This window comes from Gopherus evgoodei, chromosome 17, assembly GCF_007399415.2.
Source record: "Gopherus evgoodei ecotype Sinaloan lineage chromosome 17, rGopEvg1_v1.p, whole genome shotgun sequence".
Classification (NCBI taxonomy): Eukaryota; Metazoa; Chordata; order Testudines; family Testudinidae; genus Gopherus; species Gopherus evgoodei.
In genome coordinates, this window is record NC_044338.1 from 8482631 (window position 1) to 8498158 (window position 15528).

The window sequence follows — 15528 nt, forward strand, 5'->3', positions numbered from 1 at the left end:
AGAAGCACTGATCTATAGCATAAAATCTCCCCTAAACTCTAATGGTGTTTGTGTCCGGACGTTGCCCTTTACAGGATCAGGCCATCATGTCTTAAACCTGCAGGCCTTGGTGGCTGTGCTATTTGGGGCCCTGGGATGAGGACATCTCCCTGCAGCATGAGCTCGCTCCATCCATCCATCCATCCTTTAAAAGACTACTGAAAAGGCGGCTCTCTCTTTTAGGACTTATCTTCGCTGGTGGATTGCCACATGTTTTAGCCTTAGTGTTTTCATTAACTCAACCCCTTTCCACACACAAACCCATCGGTCATCATGTGCAGTGATGAGAATGCGATGAGTTAGCTGGCATGATGAGAGCATAGGGTAAGCTCTTTGGGGCAGGGTGCATCTTTTTGCTTTGTGTTTGTACAGTACCTAGCACCGTGGGGTCCCGGCCCATGAATAGAACTTCCAGAACTACCTCAATACAAAGAATAATATAGGGCATACTGAAAGCAAGCTTGCTTGGTCAGCTGCTAATGCAAGCTTTCCAGTGTGGACACAGGTTAGTGCTGCAACACAACAGTCGAGGGCTGGTCAAGCCTGATCCTACAGGGGGACTGAATGCTCTCAACTCCCAGTGGCTTGTGGCTCAGCTGCAATAAGATTACAGCAGAGCCATAATAATGGTATATAATGTTGTTGCTGCTGAACTGTGCTGCACTTTTACCACTGGGAAAGTCAGCACAGATTAATTTGATTAAGAAATTAAAATAAACACCAACTTCTGAATGAATCTGAGCCCAATCCCTGTTTCCTGGGTGGGATGAGAGTAACAGCCATATCTTGTCCTCTGCCTCCTCCCGCCCCAGGCTTTATTTATGGTGGGAAGAAAAAGCAATTCTGTAACTTTCATGCTCCCCATAGTATATTTATTTGAGCTCCAAGGCAAATGAGTGGGAGTGCTGCCCCTTTAATTAATGTTCCCTTTGGAGACAGCTGGTGCAATTCCTTTCCTTTTAAGTCCACTTTCATTTGCACATGGCTTAGTGACCTGCCATTCTTGCAAACATGGAGGCTCTCGGGAAGGCAGAGTTCCCGCCTCCCACATAGCATAGGGTTCCGCTTGTATTTCTATTTATCAGCATCCATGTGACAAGTAATGAGGAGCACTCTCCTTTTGATAAGGGATCTCAGAGGGATTGCAGGCCTGGGGAGCCACAGCTGTCTTCTCGCAGAAAGCAGAGTAGCTTATTACTAAATATTCCATGATTTCATTTGTTTCCTCTGTTACTTGAAGCCTATTAAAGTCTAATGGGTTTCAATTTGGACATCAGAAAATATAGTCAGAATAGGAGAGACTTTTTTACAGTTGCAATAAATTTGGTAGGGAAACTGCATTCATTTTTAATACACACTTTCCTTGAATACAGAGCAATTCCCAGTCATTTTCTATCCTTTCAGTGTGTGGAAAGAGCTTAGTTGTTTCTGCCTTCTTTGATATGGTACTCCACCCATCCCCCTTTTTTCAGCATGTCAGGAAAACTTTTTCTCACTCTAAAAACTCCGCAGAAAATGGGCTGTTTGCTTTTGTGCACTGGATTTTCAATAATGACTGAGAACTGAAGCAATTTTTTTAAGAGAATGACTTTGAAGAAGCAGAGTCAAATCCTCACAAAGGCCACAGTGTCTCACCCAGAAATTTGTTTGTTTTTCTTTCCTGACAAATGTGCATTTTCTTTTTGGCAAAGATAATTTTATAGAGATTATTTGCAGTCATTTGTACTGCTGTCCCCAAAAATCATCACTTGAGGGGGCTGGGTGCAATATCATGGCTTAAAATATCAAGATTTTTTTTTTTTTTTTTTTTTGGAAAGTCATGATATTTTTGAATTCTCTTTATTTTTGTGTTGGAGCCCTGAGGAGTCATGGTTTTAAGTAAAAGGGTGGAATTGATTAGTTTAAGCAGGAGACACTAGTAGTGATGAGAGGAAGGATGGTCTAGGGCAGGGGTTCTCAAACTTCATTGCACCGTGATCCTCTTCTGACAACAAAGTTACTACATGACCCCAGTGTAATGTGGGAGAGAGAGGAGGCTGGAGCATCAGCCCCACTACCCTGGGTGGAGGTGGAGCTTGGGCTTCAGCTTCAGCCCTGGGTCCCAGCAAGTCTGATGCTGGCCCTGGTGACCCCATTAAAATGGGGTTTGGACTGCTGGTCTAGGGGTTAGGGCAGTAACCTATTAGCCTGGGACTTAGGTGACCCAGGGGTCAGTTCTCTGTACTAACAGACTTCCTGTGTGATCTTGGACAAGTCACTTAGTCTCTGTGCCTCAGTTCCCCCTCTCTACAATGGAAATAATAGCCCTGCCCTGCCGTCAGAGGGGTGTTGTGAGGATAAATCCATGAAGGTTATGAGGTTGCTCAGATACTGTGGTAATGGGGGCCAGATAAGTTCCTAGATACTAGATTAGTTATAGGTCTGTTTATAAAATGCTGACAGGTATAGAGAAGATAAAGTGGATGCCTCTCTTTTTATAATAGGAGAACAAGGGGACACTCAATTCAAATAAAAAGGCAACAAATGTCAAGCTCTTTTTACATCATGCCTAATTAACCAGTGGAACTCACTCCTTCAAGATGCCATTGAGGCAAGGAGCCTAGTAGGACTTAAAAAAATATTAGACATTCATATGAAAAATAAGAATATCCTCAATATTAGGGTGGCTACAGGTTTACATGGGATACCAAATCCTAATGCTTCAGGAAATAAACTAATCACTAAGTGCTTGGGGTTAGGAATTTTTTTCCCCCCATGACTGGGGTATTGCAAAATACTCTGTTTATGGGGAGTCTTACATCTCTACTGAAGCATCTGGTACTGTCTACTGTCGGTCACAGGATACCAGAATAGATGGATCATTAGTCCGTTCTCGCATAGCAGTTTCCCATCTTCCAGCCTCCAGAGTGGTATATAGTAAAATTGGTCTGAAGCGGTGTTACGTCTGTTTTCCTGCAGTAGTTTAGAGCACATGAGTGTTTTTTAAGCCTAATGCAGCATCTCACAGTGACAGTGTTTTTGCCCCTGCAATAAACTGTTATGCACAATTCTCCAATGCTGAGGCAAAGGACCAAAATCTCAGATTTGAGCCTTTGCTGCTGAAAGATTAGGCAAGGCTGAGTTACTGGAACCTGGCATGTGTGTATAGAAACTTTTGCTTAAGCCAATCCACCTGAATTTAAATTCTGGATCTTGCAAACTTCAGATGATGTGTAGAAAGAGAATCCTTTCTCAGAGAATAAAATTCTTCTCTCTGTTCAATGGCAATCAGAGAATGTCGATAACTGTAGCCTCTACAGAGTGGGCTATGGGGCCATTTTGTCTTTTTATAATACACCTCTACCTCAATATAACGTGACACGATATAACACAAATTCAGATATAATGCGGTAAAGCAGTGTTCCGAGGGGGTGGGGCTGCGCGGTCCTGCAGATTAAAGCAAGTTCAATATAACGCGGTAAGATTTTTTTGGCTCCTGAGGACAACGTTATCTCAGGGTAGAGGTGTATTCCTTTTTAGTGCATGTTATCCTCTTTGCATATACAAAGCAAAGAAATACTGTGAAATTCACACCAGGGCCCTGTAAAAACTCTGTATATTAAGGACCTGAGCCAAAGCTTATTGAAGTCAATGGAAAGATTCACATTGACTCTTAGGGGTGTTGGAACAGGGCATAAGGCCCAAATCCTCAAAGGTGTTTCAGTGTCAGACTCCTACTGAAATCACTGAAGTCAATGGGAGTTAAGTATCTAAATGTCTTTGAAGATCTGGACCCAAGTCCTTTAGAGCCTTTTGTGGGCTCTTTTGCACTAGGGTGAAATTCACCATCAAACTCAGAAAAATCTAAAAACGTCTTTGAATCCCCACATTGAGTGGCAATGTGTATGAGATGAATGTATCTATTCTTCATTGTCCTTCGATCTTGCCACAAAAGCTGTTGGCTCCAAGAGGACATGAAGGAAGTAGGATGAAGACAGAAAAAGAAAGAGAACAAAGGGAGAATGTAAAAAGGATGGATGTCTGGGATCTTCCCTTTTGGTACCTGGGAGGACACTGTAGTTTCCCTTTCTCATCTGTTGTAGTTCTAGCTGAAAAATAGGCCGTTTCATAATCTGGTCTCCAACTCAGCAAAAACAACCTGCAGATGGAAATTGGGCATCTTCCAATAAAAGCTGAGCAGATTCTTCAGAGGTTGCAGCCACTTATGCCATCCACTCAGCCAATGCTAATTGACAGTAGTTGCCACATGTATATTTACTGCCTCTATTTTCAAATATTGAAATAATTATCTTATGTCAACCAAACCATGTGTGTATCTGCATAATTTGTTGCTAGCCAAGTACATGTGGAATGGCAGAAAGTGGTGCCCTTAAAATAACTTTGTTTTGCAATGTAATATGCTCATCTTTATCTGACATCTTTTCTTCAGTTAGAAGGTAGTTTTAATACTAACCTGCTTTTTAGCTGCTGTGTTCTTGCATTTGCAAATAGATTTTATTATTCCAAGGGGCTGCCTCTGTATCTGTTAATATTCCCCGTTTAAGCAAAGCCCAGCCAGGACACATAGTTAAATGGGTGTCTGTGCCAGCTGTGTCTGTCTGTCTCTGAGATGCTGCTGCCTGTGCTCCTGGCGTTTCCTTTCAGCTCTATATCTGGTGTTATTGCTAGAAAATGAGCTCTGACTTCGGGAAATGATATTTCTTCTTTCTGTCTGACAGCTTGTCAATTTCTCATTTGCTACTCTGTCCTCTTGGAAGGCCACACTGAGGCAGGGATAGAAAGCAGGCCTTTATTAACTAAGGCAAATGGATGCATTTAAGTGTGTGTTTAGTTATACATACCTGTTTTAAAGGTTCTTTTGCTGTCCAGTCACATGAAAGCAAATTTTTAACTGACTAGAAATAAGAAAATAGTTAGATCGTCTCTGGAGAATGAAGCACGTCCCATCTGTTAGGTAAGTTGCAGTGATATTCAGTCTTGAAGCAGATTTTAACATTTTACCTAATTATAGAGTCAATTATAACTATCTTCTTTTTCTCAATATTTTTATGCAGCAGTTTACAGTTGACGTAAATGTAACATCCCCAGAATATGTAAATATCCTTCAGAACATTTAAGGTGTGGTGTGCTGAATTGCATTCTCATTCTTGATCAGGCATAGCAGCATCTTCAGACCTTATTTTTCTTCATTCTTATGTCAAAGCTAGAGGTACCTGGATATTTCTGGCTCTCTGTTATTAGGTGGAATTACTTCTGAAGCTTGCATTTCTTAAAATTAGATCAAGCAGTGAAATCCAACTTTTTGAACTGGTTCACTCCCTGCAAACCATGTCCCAGAATGCTTTGTGGGGCTATAAAACTTGGTTAGAAAGTGAGTGATGAGAAAACAAAGCAAGAGCAGGTACAGGGAAGTGATAGAAACTGTTTTCACAGGGGATTTGAAATGAGATGGAGAGTTGATGGGAAAAGCTGTTGCACCAAGAGTATCCAGATTGTGTGAAGGGACAGAGTGGAAATGAGCGAGACAAATGGGGAGATCAGAGAGGGGAATATAGAAATACTTATGTGGACTGGATCTTGCAATGGAGGAAGTGGTGTCAGTGGAGTGTGGGGGATAATGCAGTTGTGCTGTTTACATGGTTGTGGAGGCAAGCTGCAGCATACTCTATTTGCTGGACTGTAGAGCTGGGATTTAAGGAAACAATAGAGGAGTGGCATTGCAGGTTTGGATGAAGTATCAGGGAGTAGCCGTGTTAGTCTGGATCTGTAAAAGCAGCAAAGAGTCCTGTTGCACCTTATAGACTAACAGACGTTTTGGAGCATGAGCTTTCGTGGGTGAATACCCACTTCGTCAGATGCAAGGCAACGCAGGTTTGGATGAAGATTGCAGTGGAATTAAGGGAGTGACATACCTGGATAACAATGCAATGCATAGGTGAATGAATACCATTCTAGTTAAGATTTCTGTGGCAGTCCTACAAACGGCAATATTCTCTTAGAAATGCAGATGTAGCAGTGGTTTTGTTATCCTGTAGTGATTAAGTCCATTATACTAGCACCCTTTGGAGTCGTTGCCCAGGTCGAGGAGACAGATGTGCTCATGAACTCCCCTAATATACATTTGGGACTTGTTCTCCATTTAACAGGATTTCTTCCCTCTAAGATTTTAGGGAAAGATGGGGACAAGCCTCCCAATGGTACAAGTGCAGCCCAGGTGGTATAAATTTATAAGCTTAACAAAAATGCAGTTAATTTATTTTGTTATTAGTTATGATTAAGATCAAGATTGGAGAGAGGAGGGCAGAAAAGGGAATGGATAAGAATGCATGTTTGCTTTCCCGTCCCTCAACTGTCTAAGGCGGTCCCATGGTACTCATTTGGCATCCTTGCACATAGATACAACTTATATCATGCTGTCCCTTATGCATGGGAGGAGCTCCCTGTAAACACCCGCAGAGCCACCTCATTGTCTTTCTATAAATCCCTCCTTAAAACTGACCTCTGCTGTGATGCCTACAGAAAGCTCAGCTGCTGATATTCTGGGAACACAGCCTATAATGCTGACCAATATTGTCTCGTCGTTTCCTTGTGCTCTCCCTCTGTTTGTTGTATTGACCTATTATATCTCATCTTATACTCTTAACTATAAGTTCTTTGGGGCTGGGACCATCTTTTTGTTCTGTGTATGTACAGTGTCTGGCACAATGGATCATCTAGACACTACTACAATACAGACACATCTCTACCCCGATATAACGCAGTCCGCGGGAGCCAAAAATCCCTACCGCATTATAGGTGATACCCCTTTATATCGGGGTAGTAGCAGCAGGCCTCCAGCGGTGATTTAAAGGGCCTGTGGCTCCCCACAGCAGACAGAGCTCTGAGCCCTTTAAAGCACCCTCAGAACCCTGCTGCCAGAGCCCCGGGGTAGCAGTGGCAGGGCTCCAGTGGTGATTTAAAGAGCTCCAGGCTCCGGCTGCTGCGGGGAGCCTGGGCCCTTTAAATCGCCGGCCAAGCCCCGCTGCCGCACTTCCGGGGTAATAGTGGCAGGGCTCTAGTGGTGATTTATAGGGCCCAGGGCTCCCCGCAGCAGCCAGAGCCCTGGGCCCTATAAATCGCCTCCCGAGCCCCGCTGATGGAGCCCCGAGGCTTACTGCGCTATATGCGAACCCGTGTTATATCTGGTCTCATTATATTGGGGTAGAGGTGTAGTAATTAATCATGTCAACATTTAGGTCTGTTCTAAATTGTGAACTACCATTGGCGGACAATTGACTTTGCTCTGGGTTGGCCAAAATATCTGGACTGCGATGCATTGTGAATTATATGTGGACATTAATTATGCTAATTAAAAATTAATTGGAAGCATAATGGGGTTTTGGGGAAGACCTTATCCTTACTCAGTGGCTGACCATAATAAATCAGCACAGGAGGTGGTGGAGGCAGCAGCAGCATTATTGTTTGTTTGTGTCTAGGCTGAACCCAGAGCTTTCAGGCGTCTGTCGAAATGAGACGATGGAAGGAAGCCATCAGCTTCTCTTGCCATTGAGAAATCTTATAATCTTCTAGCCTTAATCCCATCTATGTGGGGTCGGCTCATCGTGTCCTTCTCCATTCTAGTCTGTCTTGAAGCAGTTCCTCGTAAACTCCTCGCTAATCACATCATTTGTATGATAGTTTTAGGTCTTCCAACCCTTCTCTTACCCTCCAATTCTAAATTTAACACCCTGTTTCCTATATATTCTTCTGACCATCTCTTCATGTGTCGAAATCATGTAATCCTGGACCCTTCAACTTTTCTATAATTAGTACCATCTTCAGATATGCCCTAATGTATTGTACCAGTTCTTTTTTTGCAATTTGTCCAAGCTGTGCTTCCAAGTTTGAAAAGGGTTTTAGAACCTATTTGAACATCACACTGACTTTAAATCCAGTTTAATCTCTCCATGTATTTTCCATGTAAAATTCTTGTCTGTTGTGTCGGGATGCCAACAGAAACAGCAAACTTTAAACTACAATTTTTAGTGAACTGTAGCTTTATCCTCTAAGAGCCCAAATGTACCAGAAGATGTAATATCCCTTTTTTTTCAAGGTTCATTGGAAACATTTCTGTTGTTTCCCTGGAGGATGGATATCTGACACACTAGTGTTAATTAAATATCCATCACCAGGAAGTTTAGTTTTCCAAGGAGCTTCTCCTTCACTGAGCCATGTCACACTGTGTGAGGGCGAATAAAAGAGGAGGGCTATTTTAAATAAGATGCTGTGTCACTGCGTAGCAAGAATACAACACACACTTACTGTAGCTGTACCTAGATGTCAGTTCAATGCATTCACTGGATTTTGCATGTGTGCCAATCAAATGCCTATTGGCTTTGAGACTGAATTACTCCATTTTTTTCTATCTGCGGTTTCAAGTGATACTAACTTATAAGTGTGATCCTTGCAAGCTAAGTAGGGCCATGTCAGGTTTGTATTTAGATGGACGATCTGTACAGGAAACACCTAAAGGCTGCAGAAGTGGTGTTGGTGACACACTGTTAATCTCCAGGTCATACCTAAACAGTGCCCCCGCAAGTGGATTAAGAAGTGCTGTACTGCTGGAGGTGTCCTCTTTCAGATGGGCCTTAAAGGTGAATTGCTAGTGTCTTTTTTTTTAAATTGGGTTTATGCCATCTTTTGTTTGTTCATGATGTATAAAGAAGTCCTGAACGATGGGAGGGAAAGGAAGGGGTGGAGTTTTTGTTCTAAGAAAGTATTTCTTTCTCTTCCTCCCCTCACCCTTCTTGTGGTTTCCTTTAGAAATACCAGGAATATCAAGCCCGAACTTGAACATCTATGCTGCTGTTTTATAGCCCCGCAGCCCGAACCCAAGTCAGCTGAGATCGCCAGCTGTGGGCATTTTACTGCATAGTAGACCATACCCTTAGACATGGTGCAGCCATGTGGGCGAGAGACTTGATTTTTGTTTTAAAGCCTAGAATCTGGAGCACAGAATGGCATCCTTGGCTGCACATCCACTTATCTTCTCTCACATATTACTCAGCCCAATCCCTGCTGCACCTTCACCTCACCAAAGAAATCTCCAAACTGCAAATATGATGACAAAAATGCAGGATCTGAAAGATATTTAACATTCAAACTTCACCACCACCTGTGTTGATTTGTGTGGCCCCCCCCCTCTTCGAACAGGAGGGAGTTGTGCTTTCTAAACAAAAATGGTTTATGCAGTACACATGGCCAGAAAACCAAAATTGTTCTCTTCGCCTGCGGTTTCAGTGACCCAAACTAAGCCGTTGCAACACTCTGCCCAGTGATTACCTTTAAATCTTTTTATCAGATCTTAATGGACAGGGGTGTGTCCCGGTAAATAATTTACAATACCCATGAGTGTGGTTTTTACTCTACTAATTTTGTTTCCATAGAAACGTGTGCAATCTTTCTGCTCTATGTTGCCTTAGGCAAATCAGTAATGATTTTTTGCACATTAAGCAGAAGGCCCTTACACTCTGAAGGCAGGAGAACAACAGTCAGAGATGTTTGTAATTGCAAACCATTTAGGTGCTGCAGCATAATACATGGTGTCTTTCCTGTGCTGATGGCTTTAAGACTACATCTTAGTACTTGTTGTGTGGTGGTAAATGTGTGTGAGGGTTTTTGTGTAAGGTGCCAGGGCCTGTTAAAATTGTTGGTGTATTTACATGTGTGTTTTGAATATTTTTGTCCATGCCAACCAGCGCAGCAGCCCTGCTGGCATGTTAGTTTGAAACAGCAACATGCTTCATTATAGGCTCAACTCGTGCTAAACAGCTTGCGGGAGGCGCCTGAGTGCCATCAGCTCCCAGTGAAGTATAGGATTGAGCCCCATGTCTGTTTGCCAAGCCGTGCCCATGTGTATTTGGGGTTTTTTTGTTTGTTTTTGGGTTTGATTTAGATAACTTCAGATTAAGGAAATGACATATAAAGAAAGAAAAAATATAAAGTCTTTAATCCCATGTCTGCACTTAAAAGGTTTGCTGCTGTAACTATCCTCACAAAATGTCCTAGAACAGGTGCCAATATAGCTAGTACCAGCTCCCTGAGTGAAGTAAACTATACCAGCAAAATCACTTTTTTGCCAGTATAACTGCATCTCCCCTGGGGCTTTTGTCAAAGTATCTATATTGGCACAAGCTGCATCTCTAGCTGATGTTATGATGCCAGCAAAACCTGTTAGCGTAGACCAGACCTAATGTTCTGGATCTGATTGAAACCCAAGAGAGCAGGTGGAAAACCTCCTGCATGTTAAAAGGAGCAGTGCAGAGTAAAAACGATGACATTCCCTTTTGGTTATGCAGCTACATGTGCTGTAAGGCCCAGCATGAGAAGCTGCAGTTCTTCGATAAAATAGGCACTCTGATACAGTAGGGATGGGTGCCAATCTGAAGGAGCATAGAAATGTTAACAAGAGTTCAGTTACCCAGAGTTAACTTCTGTGCTGTCACCCACCTGGCCATGACTTATTTTGAGCGTGGTCCTCTCCGAACTCAAACCAGAATGGTTCTTTATGTTTCAAACAGGTTTGACAAATTTTAACTTGTAATTATACCAACCAGGGGAAAATAGTCTCTTGTGCTTCCTGATTGTTGTTGTTATAGCTCAATGGTTTGAGCATTGGCCTGCTGAATCCAGGGTTGTGAGTTCAATCCTTGAGGGGGCAATTTAGGGATCGGGGGCAAAAATCCATCAGGGATGGTCCTGCTAGTGAAAGCAGGGGGCTGGACTTGATGACCTTTCAAGGTCCCTTCCAGTTGTATGAGATAGTTATATCTCCATATATCATCATTTGGACGTGTTCTCGCAAAATCACCTCATCTTTGTTATTTTGAAGGCAAGGAGGACGTGATCCTGCAAAGCGGTGAGCGTTCACAGCTCCATTGATTTCAGCAAGAGTTGCAGTGTAAGCCAAGTAATTCCTTATTTACCTGCTCAACGAAAAACTACAGGGAAACAGTCCTTTACCCTCTAGATCCGGTAAGTCACTTCCATCTCCAGTTTCTGAGGCTCTTGATTTGAAATGGCAAATTAATATTTGAGAATCAGCCAGGATAATTAGCCCTAGAAGAGTCTGGTTGTTAAGTATTAAAGATTTCCCTTGCCCCCCACAGTGGATTATCTTTCATTTTCTCCTACAGTTTAGCAGTTGCTGACCAAGTCTGTATTTATTCTGACCTTCATTATTGGCTCCCAAGAGTGGCTGATTACCTCTGTCTCTAAAGAATGATTTTATTTTACTACACATGGCTTCCTATTACTTTTGTCTTTGGAAACAGTGAGGGTTTATGCTGGAACGTAGCACAAAAGAAGAGGGATATGTATTTAAAGATGGGCTTGTGTGACATGTGGCACAGGGACTTTACATTACAACTGCAGCTGAGTTTCCCCAAATAGGAACTAGCTTTAAGTACTTGGTTATACAACTGCCTGCAAGCCACTTGCTTTGCAGTGTAGTGTGTCTGAGTAAAAGCCACAGCATATGTGGGTCTTTATACTGAGCTCAACCCTGAACACTGATGAATATGAAGCGTTAGCGTGATTCAGATGTTAGACAGTGGTGTCTGAATCTAGTTGAAACTAAACAAACAATTCTTTGAGAACTGGTGGAATATAATGTACAGAGAAAGGTCCAATCAGCAAATGGCTGCAGCATCTTATTTATTGTTTGTATGACTTAGGAATAATGATGGAATAGTAGCTGAATGCCAAGGAATAGGAGGAGATTTTGCACTTATCTGGAAGGATTTAAAGTATTATGTGAGGCTGAGTCCTTTCAATACATCTAAGGGTTTTTTAAGGCTGACAAACTCCCTTATATGGATGGTGTTATACCTGGCTGACAGATTGGTAAACTGAGGTACATTTAAATGACTTGCCTACGGTCTTGCAGTGAGGCGGAGTCAGGAATAAAATCCAGGAGTCTAGACTTGCAATCCAGTGCTCTAGCCTCGAGATGACACTCTGCCCTAGGGATGCTGGAAGGTGTTGCTGCTGTGTGGTGTGCCATGTGGATCTGCAATCTGTCTCACTACCTGCTCTGCATTGCATGTTACTTTGCTAACTAGATTGCATGGTAAGAAATCTGACTTCTGGAATCTTAGGCAAATGGTTCAGTGACTGCTTTCCCTTCAGCAAAGAATGCCTGCTCACCCCTTAGAAAAGCGATATGTTAGGTATAAGATACAATGGAGATAATACCCCCATAGTATTTTTCATAGACCCGGAGGTTTTCCCAGTTGTCTTCGTCCAGAATTTTCTCTTCCTGCTTCCCCGACTGAGTGCTGCCTCAGAGGTGGATGTGTTTCAGTGGTGCTCTGTGTGTGGATAGTTTATGAAACACTGTGGGAACCTTTAGGAAGAGATTCCCTATGTCCATAGAAAATGCTATTGCTGCAGGGTAATTGCTTATGACAGAAATGGTGGTTTCCCAATTTTGAATCTTGAATGCCCCTTTGGACTCTTCTGGGCTCAGAGAAGGATTTTTATAAGTGAGCCTGCAGATGTGAATGGAAGAGTAAGCTGCAGTAAGAAAGCATTCTAGAGCAGCATGTGACATAAGAGCAATAACTGGCTTTGAAGTGATTACAAAAAACATGATCACTGTTTTGACTGTGCATGCCACACTCATAGGAACATAGGGTTCCTATACTATATCACACCAGCTGTACATCTCGTCTTAGTATCTTGTTTCTAACAGAGGCCAGTGTAAGCTGCTTCAGAGGACAATGCAAGAAATCCTGCAGTAGTCAGCTGTGGGATAACTTGCCCATGTGGAAAGTTTCTTCCTGACCTCTATGAATTTAGAAATTGGCTTATGCCCTGCAGCAGTATGGTTCATCTCCCTTCCAAAACTCTTGTGTTATGTTTTTGTTTTTTCTTTTAAATCCCTAATAGAACCACTCTGGATATTCTTGTTATCCATATAACATCCTATGTTTTTCTGAACCTCACTAATCTCCTGGTCTCAAAAGACGTCTTGTGGCAAAGAGTCCAACCGGTTAATTGTGCATTGAGTCTCCTCCTCCCCCAGTATTTATCAACTAACTCCCAACTGTGGCAGAATCTCAACAGATTTGCATATAAGGTGGTTTTTGTTGTTTTTTAGTCAACCAGCTATGACATTGCTTTGCGGTGCAGAAGAATCCTAGTTCCCCAAAATGACTCTTGGGAGATACTTTATACAGAACAGTATCTAAGTCTCCTTATTGTAAATTGTAATGAAATTTGTCTCCTGCTTTGAGGCCTTTGGGCTCACAGAAATGTGTGCCTACCACACTGATATAGTAATTAACCATCGCCTATATGTGGTATTTATAATTTACCGATCATATATATTTAAAATTTACTACTTCACACCTGCATAGCTTTTCATACAAGTGATTCAAGTGTTACCAATGCTGCACAACACCCCATAAGAGAAGTGGTCTACATTTCACAGTTAGGTAAACTGAGTCATAGGCCTCAATTCCGCAAACTATGTGAGCCGTGTTTAAAACTTTAAGTCAGTGGGATTTAAGAACATGGTTAAGTGATTTGCTAGCTTTCCCAAGGTCACACAATGAGTTAGTGGGAGAGTTGGGAATAGAGTCCAGGAGCCCTGACTCCCAATCCCCCTTGCTCTAACCACTGGACAACAATCCATACCTTATTATAAAAAGCAAAGATACTTTAAACATTCTGCTGGATTGTACCTCTGGTTCTCTGGGGGTTTTTAAGCAGCATTTTATGGATAAATATCACTTAAAAACTGATTGTTGTGTGCATGTTTTGTAGATTTTTTTTTTAAACAAAAATATTTGTTGTTTAATTTTTAAAGTAGCATAACCAGCTGTTCCATAGAGACTGACATCAGAAGTAACCACAGACTGAGAGCAATAACCAATTCACTAGCTGGTAGTGGAAGGGGGCACATAAAAAGCCAAGATGCTATATTAAATACACATTGTAGCCAGATTAGTAATATTGACCCAGCTGTTTTCCTTGTTTTGAATGGTTATTTCCTTGGATTAGAGTAAAACAGTAGTCATGGGCACAAAAGCCTCACGCACAGCGGAGACGTCAAAACGAAAGAAATACTAATAATAAAGAGCAAGGCTGGTCTAGTGGTTAAAGCCCTGGACTGTGACTTGGGACACCGGGGTTTAATTCTCAGCAATGCCACAAACTCTGAGTGACTTTGGGCAAGTCACTTAATGCCTCTGCCTCAGTCCCCACTGTGTAAAAGAGGGATAATTATTCTTCCTTTTGCTGTTTGTGTCTTGTCTGTTCAGATTATAAACTCTCTGAGACAGGGACTGTATCTTCTATGTATATGTGCACCCAGGACAATGGGACCCTGGTCTCAATTGGGGACTCAAGGTACTACTGTAATACAAATAATAAACCAGTCATAAATAATATAGGATAGATAGAGGAAGTAAAGATTAGGCAATTAAAAAAGGGCCTGATTACCCCCTTCTGAGGGAAAACCTACTGGAGGAGTCTGGAGGGGGAGAACAGGGGGGAATCTACATAAAGTTTCCCTTGCAGAGATATGCTGTATGAGGGTGGGGGGCAGGGGTTGTGCACTCCATTGAGGTTGTTCTGTCCAGACTCCAACAGTCAGTGGTTGCCCCAAAGACTCTCCGTCATGGAATTGGTGAGGAATTAATTTTCTTTCCTCCCTGATCCCTGCAGTGTGGATGAAGGGACAATATTAATTTCCTCCCACCCGCCCTGCTTCTGGCTACCTATTGCCCCGGGGTCCTTACACAAGCTCCACTGAGGAGTAGGGGGGCCTCTGAGAGGTCTCAGCAAAAGCTTAGGAGAATGTTGCAGTGGTGGTGGATGAATTGCCCCATCTGTGCAAGAGCAGTGTGGCCCATCTATGGACCAAGGGAAATATGAATGAGTCATCCCTGAATTCTTACCCTGAATTAATTATTTCTCTGCATGATCTTAATTGAGGGCTTAATACTGCAGGGTTCTGTAGTGGGAATTAAGGTCACTCGGTACCTTGCAGGATGGGGTCCAGGACTGGTAGTTACTTTGGGTTTGGTTTTGCTTATAACCCCACTGAAGTTACCCTGGCATAAGATCAACACTGGGTCCTGTCTGAACATAGTTATTAACGTAAATAAACAAAAGGGGCCATATGGGCTGGTGCTCAGCATCAGTGTGTCTTGGAGGTATTTGGAAAGCTGTGCAACCTCTGCCTGCTATCAAATTTCAAAGACCTCCTGTGAGGGGTAGAGGGGAGGGGCGTGAGAATCCACAGCACAAAAAGCACACACTTGAGGAAGTTAAACGAACAACTAAAAACTGTGCCAGGAAAGGAGGGTCACTGGGATGGGAATGGTCAATATTTAGTAGCCTTTGATTGTGGCCAAGAGTGACAGCATGTTATGTTTGTGTAAATCAGTCAGGACTGCTGTCCACTAAGAAGCTTATAGTGGATTGTTAGTGACTCACCTT

The 15528-nt window shown here is 42.5% G+C and overlaps 1 protein-coding gene across 6 annotated transcripts in view; it reads left to right on the forward strand.

The window, feature by feature from the left end:
* The window catches only part of CUEDC1 (CUE domain containing 1), a 129167-nt gene that overhangs the window by 37361 nt on the left and 76278 nt on the right, over nucleotides 1-15528 (forward strand). The window contains exon 1 of one of the 6 annotated variants that reach the window (XM_030536561.1): nucleotides 10971-11052. The exons of the other annotated variants lie outside the window; for them this stretch is intronic. The gene's annotated coding sequence lies outside the window, so the exon portion shown is untranslated. Of the gene's footprint in view, nucleotides 1-10970; nucleotides 11053-15528 lie in introns of those variants that run through there. 6 annotated transcript variants of the gene reach the window in all.